This window comes from Haliotis cracherodii, unplaced genomic scaffold, assembly GCF_022045235.1.
Source record: "Haliotis cracherodii isolate W230 unplaced genomic scaffold, xgHalCrac1.p SCAF_19, whole genome shotgun sequence".
Classification (NCBI taxonomy): domain Eukaryota; kingdom Metazoa; phylum Mollusca; class Gastropoda; order Lepetellida; family Haliotidae; genus Haliotis; species Haliotis cracherodii.
In genome coordinates, this window is record NW_027266274.1 from 12192501 (window position 1) to 12202784 (window position 10284).

The window sequence follows — 10284 nt, forward strand, 5'->3', positions numbered from 1 at the left end:
TACTTAAGGTCCAAGACAAAAGTATGATACCCATATCAAGTACAAATGTACATCACCATCAAATAACTAATTCTTGTTTGCTCCATTTGTCGCTGTCATAATAATGAGTGTATATTCATTTTTGACCGGCAGTGTATTTTTAACCTGCGTTAACTCTTTAAAGGATCTGGAAACATCTCCCACTATAAATGACGATAAACTTACAAGGCGAGTAAGATGGAATAACGTAGTGAAGATAATTTATTATTATTCCTTTGGTTTTTCGTTTGTTTGTTGTTTACCACCGCACTCAGCAATATTTCAGCTAAATGACGGTGGTCTGTAAATGATCGAGTCTCGACCACAAAATCCAGTCATTGACATCATGAGCATCGATCCAATCAATTGGGATCGATGACATACATCAACCAAGTCAACGAGCCTGACCACCCGATCCCGTTAGTCCCCCTCTTACGACGAGCATCGTCGCATTGTTGAAGACCTATTCTACCCCGGATCTTCACGGGTCTATTCCTTTGGATATTAATGCATTACAAATAGGAGACAAACATGTGCCGTTCTGTGGTGATTCTGGATTAGAACCTAATTTCGGGTGAAGATACTAAGATTGGCGAAAGAAAGACTTTGGGCATAGAGTGGTCAGGCTTGTTGACTTGATTGATTGCGTCTCATCGTACCCAAAGAACGTGGGACATTGTATGTGAATATAAATCATTATTTTACAGGCCGCTGTCACAAAGCTTGCTGATTATTTTAAGGATCCAGCTTTGACATTCTTCTCGGATCGAAACAACGGAATTTGGTCACGAAGTCTAACTCAGGCTTCAATTATGTCGATGTTCTGATGTCTTTCAATGAAGAAAGTTCAAGTAGCTAGTAACCTTCAACTGATCTAGCCACTTACCACTTGAACTAAAAACAAAAGAGACAAGTGAAACCGCCCCATTTATTATATATTTAGATCTACATATAAAGATTGTGACACCAAAGTATCTTCAAGACTGTATGATAAGAGGGATGAAGTCAACAGTTCCTTTACGTCGGGCAATATTCAAGGAGCTCCAGCCAACATTAAAAAACGTTTGAGGTACATTCGAGCACGCTGTTTATACGAAGAACGAATTCAAAGAACGTCACTCGATTCTTGCTCAAAAGTCGTTTGATCAGGATTACAAAAGTCAAGGCCTTAATTCGTTTTTAAAGGCGTGTGAAGTACACTTCCAAATTTCTCAATGACATCTCCATGAAGCATGACGCCATTTCCTAATTTGTCTTTTAATTTTTGGTGTTGTATTTAAAAATGGGCGACACGACCGTTTCCAAAATCATAATAAAAGTCAGCCTCCATATGTTATTGGTAATAACGCGAATTAATGTTACAGGGCCCAGCGTTCGTTGAACCACGGCATTCCTAAGTCTTTAGTCTGTTATGGACGAACTTTTGGTGGATCGCTGCCCATATTGCTGGAAACTGCAATACGTATGACGTATATAGTATGTTAATATAACAACCGCAAATATTATCTGGAAGAGAGGACATATCGTTAATCAATAACGCGATATCGGATAAAGTATGACACATGAATACGTGGACTTAAAATAGATCACTTCAGTAGATGGTTGTGGCGCTGTGCCTTTTGAATTGTATACCATGGGAAATGTACATTTTAACAAGAACATTCTAGCATAAGTGCGTGTGTGTGAGTGTTTGTGTATCGGTGTGTGTGTGTGTGTGTGTGTTTGCGTGTGTGTGTGTGTTTGTGTGTGTGTGTGTGTGTGTGTGTGTGTGTGTGTGTGTGTGTGTGTGTGTGTGTGTGTGTGTGTGTGTGTGTGTGTGTGGTGTTTAAGATTGCACTCACCAATATCCCAGAGCGGATAATAATATTTTTTTTAACATAGTTATTGACACATTTTAACGGGGTTGTAATTAATTGAGTCTGGCCTAAACAATCCAGTGATTGATATTGTGAACAACGATCCACAACTTCGTGGTCCGATGCTAAGCCATCAGCCAAGACAACGAGCCAGACTACCCTCTGTTAAGTCGCCTCCTACCGGTAGCACAGGTTGCTGGGAACAATTCGAAATCGGAATCACAACGAGGTAGATTTTTAGTCGAAATGTGTTCAAATTATACAAATAATATATACTGATAATGCCCACGCATGCAATTACCAATCCTTAGGTGATATGAGGCAAAGAATGGGTATATGTATTGTGCGAGAATAAGTTAGGGAATCGAACCCAGATCCTCTGTGTAGCAAGCGAACATATTATCTGCATATGAAGCTCTGTGCCACCAATGGTTCTGATGCCTCTTCATGCGTCTGCGTGCTACATGTCTGTTCACCTTCAGTGAGTAGCATGACACGGTGTAGTCCATGACGATGTAGTTCATGACGTTGTAATTCATGATTAATTCATCTGTCTCAGAAAGTGAATCTAATTGTAATATTGATAGTTGTCCTTGTTCTCAGACGGACGAATGCGTCATTCGCAGCGAATTCGTCACGAGCTGTGAGTATCAGTATTTGATGCTGATATATCCACATGACTTCCTTACTCAACCAGACCTCGGTGTATGTAGCGTATCATGATATAATCACATATGTATGAAGATAAACCAATACAAATGAATAACAAGTCTTGATCGTCCGCCCGAACTGATTCCATTTGGCATAAAGAGCTAAAAAGCTGGGGAAATACATAAATGGACCACTGAAAATCAATGACACCAGGTGTTCGCTAAAAGAGCTGAGCATGTACCGGTAGGGCAGCCGCCACCACCCAATTTGCAAAAATAAAGAAGTATTTATTGCCTGACGCCGCACATGCGACAGCGGCCTGTTAACAAACCAAACAATCAAATGATCGATACCCATGTACTATCACACACTTGATGGGGGCACGGCTGTGCAGAGTTGCGTCCCTTGGGCACGCCAGAAACCTATGATTGTTGGTTCGAATCCCGGTTCGCCCCGATTATGTTTCTAGGTTTGTCAGCACCATACCCGTGCTCGTGGGTTTCACCGAAATGGTAAACGTCTGAGACCTGCATCACTTCTGGCTTTCCTTCCACGTTAAGCTGCCACGCCGTGATATAACTGGAATACTGTTAAAAAGCGACGTTAAACCCAACTTACTCACTCACTCACACACTTGATTGATTTGAATTGAACAGATCAGAATGATTCATGTTCACACTGGATCAATCATCTCCAATATCAGATTGGTACACGGTAATCGCTATTCAGAGTTGCGTTCCTTTTATGTATTAGGATCCGCTGTTCAAATTTTGCTTCGATTATGATCCTTGATTTGTTGGCTCCATAGGCTTCCTGGTGTCCTCGACACTTGGGACAGACGTGCCCCAGTTGTGTCTGTCATCTAACATTAACCGGACACGCCCAACTATAATTGAACTATCACTGAGTGGTGTAAACCTTTGTACAACGTTAACGGTCGTACACACAATACATAAACCGTCAACTCCAGAGAATAACCAGTCTCGATTATCTCCCGAAACAGATTCCATTGGGCGTAAAAGGCAAAATAGCGGTGAAACATATGAAAGGATCACTGGAAATCAATGATGACACCAGGTGTTCACGAAAATTGTAAGCAGGTGTCAGTAGGGCAGTCGCCATCCTCCACACGATTTGCATAAAAATATAAATGTTTGATTTTTGGGGGACGCCGCACACGAGTACAGACAATGTTGCATCCGACAATCCAGTGATACACTCAATGGTATTTCCTGATTTTGTTGAAACTAAAAATGATATCTTATGTTTGAATTTCGTCTATTGTGAACAAGTGCAGAGAATCTGCTGATCATAGGGGAATGAACATGTTTAAGGTATAGCTTGCACAAATCAACCTGATGAACTCGATTGTTCATCTTGTTCCTCTTAAAGCTGAACCTCACATCAGCCTTAAAAAAACAACTGACTGATCCTTGCCCTGTGTTATTAAGAAAGTGATGAGTGAATGTTCTGCTCCAGTATTATTACGATGCAAGCAATGATCGATACCGTGCCGCGATGGAGTGACACACGATTGGACAGGGAGCGCAAATCCGAACCATGATCATTTTGCCATGTGTTACGAAAAGCACCTGGTGCAAGTTACATTTTGTGAGCCGGCACAATGAGGTATTGGTATTGGTAGAGCAGAAATGTTTTCCGTTTCCGCAAAAACTGATTTTCAGTGATCCATTCATATAATTGTAACCACTAATTTTACCTTTTGCGCCCAATAGAACACTTATCCCGTGGCGAAAACAATAAGAAGGATTGTGAGTTGATCCACAAATAAAAAATAAACAATGACCTGCTTCAGTAACATTTGGCATGTCAGTATTTACTGCAACTGAAGTTTGTTTCTGCCGATTGAGATTTCGTTTATGTAACAAGCGTCAGAAGCACAAACACCTGGGCCCACTTGCACAAAGCGATCTTAGCGCTAAGATGATCTTAACTCCCATACATTAACAAAGGCTTACAATAGTCTTAGCGCTAAGATCGTTTTGTGCAAGTGGGCCCAGGTGTTCTTTCTGATTTTCAGTGATCTTTTCATACCATCAACAAAATATTTGTCTTTTGCGCCCAATGAAATCTGTTTCGGCAGATAATCGATACTGATTATTCTCTGACGTTTACTTATTTGTACAATTTAAGCTATCACTGCACTTTTTTCAATCAGACATTGAGAAAAAGCTTTTTTTCATAATATACACATATTGTAAACTAAAGTATGCATACATTGACATTGACGCGCTTGCACCGTGAAGAAAACATTTTCAAGGACTGTGGGTTGATACACAAAAGAAGAAAATCAATGACCTGTTTCAGTTCCATTTGGCATGTCAATATTTATTGCAACGTAGGGTTTGCATTGGGATTTGGAATGTGTAACATGCATCAGAACCACTTGCCATCGACACACAAGTAAACCGAAGGGAGAGTTCATTGTTCAGAAGAACATGTTGGTGCTTGTTAAATTATTAATTCATTCACTGATAGTATCGCGAACAACACTGAGCTCAAAAGGGTACTAAACTATCTACCAGATGTCCATTTAGATTTTGCCTTTTGTGATTGAGACACTGAGACACTTGGTGCCATCACTGATTTCAATGATCCATTTTTTTATATAAAATTGTTACCGCTATTTTGCTTTTTACACCTAACGAAATCGGCTTCGCCGGATACCCGAGAAGGTTATTCTGTGGCGCTGACGTTTAATATTGTATAAATGTAATAACCCTTAACCTATAGATTGCTATACATAATATAAAAAATAAAATATATAACATAAGAGCAGTTTGAACAACTTGAATCAAATTTGCTTTTACAGCCAAAATGGCGGAACCCAGTTTCCCTTAGAGGCTGAATAATCAAATGTGCATGGACTGCCAACATGGTTGGACCTTGTCTCCCATTGAGGCCGAACAATCTAATTTGCTTGGACTGCCAACATGGCGGAACCCAGTTTCGCTTTGAGGCTGAACTATCAAATTTGCTTGGACTGCCAACATGGCTGAACCCAGTTTCGCTTTGAGGCTAAAGAATCAAATTTGCTTGGACTGCCAACGTGGCCGGACCTTGTCTTCTTTTGAGGCTGAACAATCAAATTTGCATGGACTGCCAACATGGCGGAACCAAGTTTCGCTTTGAGGCTGAACAATCAAATTTGCATGGACTGCCAACATGGCTGAAACCAGTTTCCCTTTGAGGCTGAACTATCAAATTTGCTTGGACTGCCAACATGGCGGAACCCAGTTTCGCTTTGAGGCTAAAGAATCAAATTTGCATGGACTGCCAACATGGTGAACCCAGTTTCGCTTTGAGGCTGAACAATCAAATTTGCATGGACTACCAACATGGTGAACCCAGTTTCCCTTTGAGGCTGAACAATCAAATTTGCATGGACTGCCAACATGGTGAACCCAGTTTCGCTTTGAGGCTGAACAATCAAATTCCCCCTCAGACTTTCATAAAAATAGAGAACGGAATGCCCTCACTATAGTTTCAAACCTTGACGTCACTAACAAATGGAGTCCAGCAGCGTCGGTTGGCAGGTGCCCATGGAAAATACGTTTGAATCCGCTTATATCCTTTAGTCTTTGTTGTGATGCGTCTATATGTGCAGTTGCAACAGTGTGTTTGTGACAAAGTAGACACAATTTATAGGCAACAACTTCTTATTTACTATAAAGACGACGTTTCGGTAAAGATCCTTGTACTGTTATCACGCAAGACTGGATCTATACCGAAACGACGCCTTTACAGTAAATAAGAAGTCGCTATCCATAAATTGTGTCTACTTGTCATCCGTCAACTTCTAAGTAATGCCTACTAAACAGTTCAGCGTGGTTGTTCTCTCCATATACATCAAGTAGATAAAAGCGACAAAACTCTTTCCATATTCATAAGAAATCTCTGCCAAAAGCAGTCTCGATTGTACGATTCCGACTAGACCATGAGCATGCGTTTAAGAATAACCATCAAACAGTGATACCAGATGTCCGAAGAATATTAGACATGCATACATTAATACTGTTGGACCAAAGCCTTTTTATATACTCACATGACAAAAGCATGCAATATTATCTCGCATATGTTTATATTTAGCATAAATACCAGATCCTTATTATTGAAATGCGATGACAATAACTGCTATATACTGTTATAAATGTCTAAAAGACATATGTATGTGTTATTGACATGCTTCCAATGCATGAAGTAATTCTATACAGCTAACAAGGTACTGGCATAAAATTGCCTACATTATTTAACAGGTTTACAGGGGCACGGGTGGCCCAGTGGTCCAAGGTGCCGCAATTTGCTGTGCAGAGTTGCGTCCCTTGGGCACACCAGAAACCATGACTGTGGGTTTGAATCCCGGTTCGCCCCGATTATGTGTCTAGGTTTGTCAGCACCATACCCGCGCTCGTGGGTTTCACCAAAATGGTAAACATCTGTCACCTACACCACTTCGGGCTTTCTTCCCATACTTTGACACGCCGTGATATAACTGGAATATTGTTCAAAGCGGCGTTAAACCCATCACCCACTCACTCACTCACTAACGGGTTTACAAAAAGATTCATTTGAACGAAAATACCACAAGTGTTAACGACATCTGCTACAGTGTAAGGGTGTAATTGACTTTTGCAGGAAATATGCAAAACTAGTTGGAAAAGTTATAAATTATTCAAGTATTTATTCATGCATACGTACAAAGCTTTTAGAGTTTTGTGTTGCATTAACAACGTACAGTTTTCCCGAAAGCGGAAAGATTTCGATCTTTCCATCACCATACACTGATTGTTACCCAAATTCAATCATATGTGACATATTGCGACGTAGAAGTTGTTATGAGTTGATGTAAGCCTGGCGGAGAAATCGAAACCTTATTAATCGATCCGTTTTGAAAAGGACTACCTACCTACAGATGCTGTGAGACTGTCGTGTTGTAAAGTAGGACAAGGTCCTGTCCCTCCGGTCTTGTTTTGTGATCCAAGGAAACACACCATGAAACAAGGGTAGTCGACAAACCAGACTGTCATTTAATCCTTAATCGTCATGCACCACCTTATCCAAATCACCGCCAACAATTGCATCCTTCACAGTACAGAATATAATGAAGCAGGTGTGTACTGTGTCATAGCACCGTGGTGAACGATACGACTATGATTCTCCGGAGAACGGGTCGTGTATAAACCGTGCTGATGGCTATATGTTAATCACGCATCACAACGAACATCCCTCAGATCGTTAAGTTTCGAACTATCAGTAATCTTTTGTGTTTTATCCCGAGGGAACAACGCAAATGCAGACGCTACAGAAGATATTTCTAGCCCTGCCACGATGTCTTCTCACAATAGTTGGCGTCGTCCCCGACGTAGCTGCAAGTCATGTTACCTGCCAACGGCGTCCCGTGGCCGTAGTGAGTCCCTCCAAGGTGTACAATTATGTAGCACGGAGTGAGGGAGTGCGTGTGGCGCTAGAGGCGGGTGCTGTATTCAAAGTGAGTCAGCAAGAGGAGTTACGTACGTACCACAGACTATTGATCCCGTGCCCGCCACTATGTGGTCGACTAGCCCTGTCACTTTCCCCAGCTATTTGATTAAATCCACACGCCTCATTGACGGGTGTACAAATCACTGGAGCCATCTCGGACAAGTTTGTGTGGTTAGAAGATCTCCTAAGGAGAGTTTTATACTTTTATTCTCATATTCAAGGAAATCGGAACGCTTTGGAGAGAGCGATGCAAACCTCATCTAAACTCTGTTCATGTATTAGTAATGTCGTTGTCTGAGGTAGGTCTTGAACTTGGGTAACAGAAGGAATATACAGTGACGGTTATCTTTATGTCATGGTTTGTTTATGGGAATTTCATTCATAAATAATTCAGTATTCATTTCGTTCGAACCATAAGGCTGCCGCTTAAGCCATGTGATAGCGATTCACGAGCCAGATGTGAATAGAAAAAGATCATGTATATTTGACTATTGTGATTCGTGAAACATGTCTGGAAACTATTCAGTTATAAAAGACTGAGAATGCATATTTTAAAAAAGAGAGAATAATCAATTTCGAACATCACAAATAGATTCCAATAAGGAATGGATAACTGAAGGAAGGACCCGTAGCAAACCTGATTCAGTAATCTTGTTTTCAAAATATCAAATTGAAATATCAATTTGGATCTTGAAATTGCGTTGCACGTGTTAACTCCAGTTAACTGTTACGAGAGCAGTAAATGTGTTATAAATAGATAATCACGTTATGGGAATTTGATCTGTCAGTTCTCGGCGTTCAATAATTGGCACAACTTTTCAATCCAATGGCTATACATATTATCACATTTACTTTGATGCTGCATATGAAATAGATTTTATCATCGATCCTGATGACATCTGGTTGGGGGTGTTCAGTTAATTTGAAGTGTAAATAGATTGCAGAGTTACCTGTCGATCAATGGTACACGTACGAGCGTAAGTCTACATGGCTGTTAAAGTGGTGGGGATGAAGTAGCCATTATTAAACTATGCACATACTTCATCAGATCCGTTGTTTATACAGGTGTTGACACTGTCGTACTGATAATGCCATTGGCATATAAAGCTGTTAAGTAAGTATACTTTCAGGAACAATCCACACAGCGAAGGACGCCAACAATAGGTTTTACATATTTACATATTTGCAACCGGGTCTTCACTTTGATAAGGTTGTAACCATTTAGCCACCCCAGCCCCTGAGTAGAGATTACAAGTTCAATACTCCCTACATGAGTACAGTGATGACAAAATACAAACTTTCCTTCTTCTTTTTTTTATTGACCCCAGAGTTGTTGTGCAATATAGGTTTCCGTCAAAAGCATATTTCGGATTGTATAGAATGACACAATACACTCTTTCATGATTAAAAGTTTTAGACACAAACATTGTCGTATTTCAAACCAAAAAGGATGCAACACAAAATCAGACTAAAACATAGCATTTGTCAACAGAGAGCTAAGAATCAAATGCTGAGAATAAAAGTGACCATTTTTTGTTTAAGATATTTTTTCATCCTTTTGTATAGAAATAAATTTCTCGGATGAATGTATGTTTTTAAGTAGTTTTAAATGTATACCTATTTTCGGTTTGATTTCTTTGATTCCATGAATCATGAATGCATGAATTTGTTTTTTTTTCAATAAAATAAAGTAAAACAAACTTGATAGGATTAAAAAAGAAGTTACACGGATAAAAAAGAACAGTTATTGACGCAGTACATACAGGTTTTTCATGTTTGTATGACGCCCACAAACGTTCAATCATGTTGCGAATATCGTACTGGTGTGACATTAAATGATTAGCTTACATTGCTTTACTTTTGATCGGATTAAATGAAAACTTTAGACAATTGGGCATGACTAATGCATTTTGGCATAAAACCGATAGTTGTTTCAAATGAGATATGGAAGTAGGGTGTCATATGGTTAAAAACATACAACCAAGTATGTTATTAGACTCTGACGGTAATGGTTGTGGCTTTTCTTGTTGAAGACATACAAAATATAATCGACTGAACATGTCTACATCATCATTTATCTGTCATGCCTGAAGGTAATTCGATTTGGCCATTACATGACGGCTGTAGAAGATGACAGAAGCAACCAATTTATGATGGCTATACATTGAATCTCAACTGATCAATTCCCTACTTTCGTATCATATTTTTACGGGTCGACCATTGGATATTCGGGTTGTGGTGGGGGATTTTATCCCCC

The 10284-nt window shown here is 39.9% G+C and overlaps 1 protein-coding gene across 1 annotated transcript in view; it reads right to left on the minus strand.

Moving 5' to 3' along the window:
* The window catches only part of LOC139466763 (gonadotropin-releasing hormone II receptor-like), a 46835-nt gene extending 38855 nt beyond the window's left edge, over positions 1-7980 (minus strand). Inside the window, exon 1 of the mRNA XM_071248428.1 lies at positions 7453-7980. The gene's annotated coding sequence lies outside the window, so the exon portion shown is untranslated. The remainder of the gene's footprint in view (positions 1-7452) is intronic.
* Between the last annotated feature and the right edge of the window lie 2304 nt (positions 7981-10284).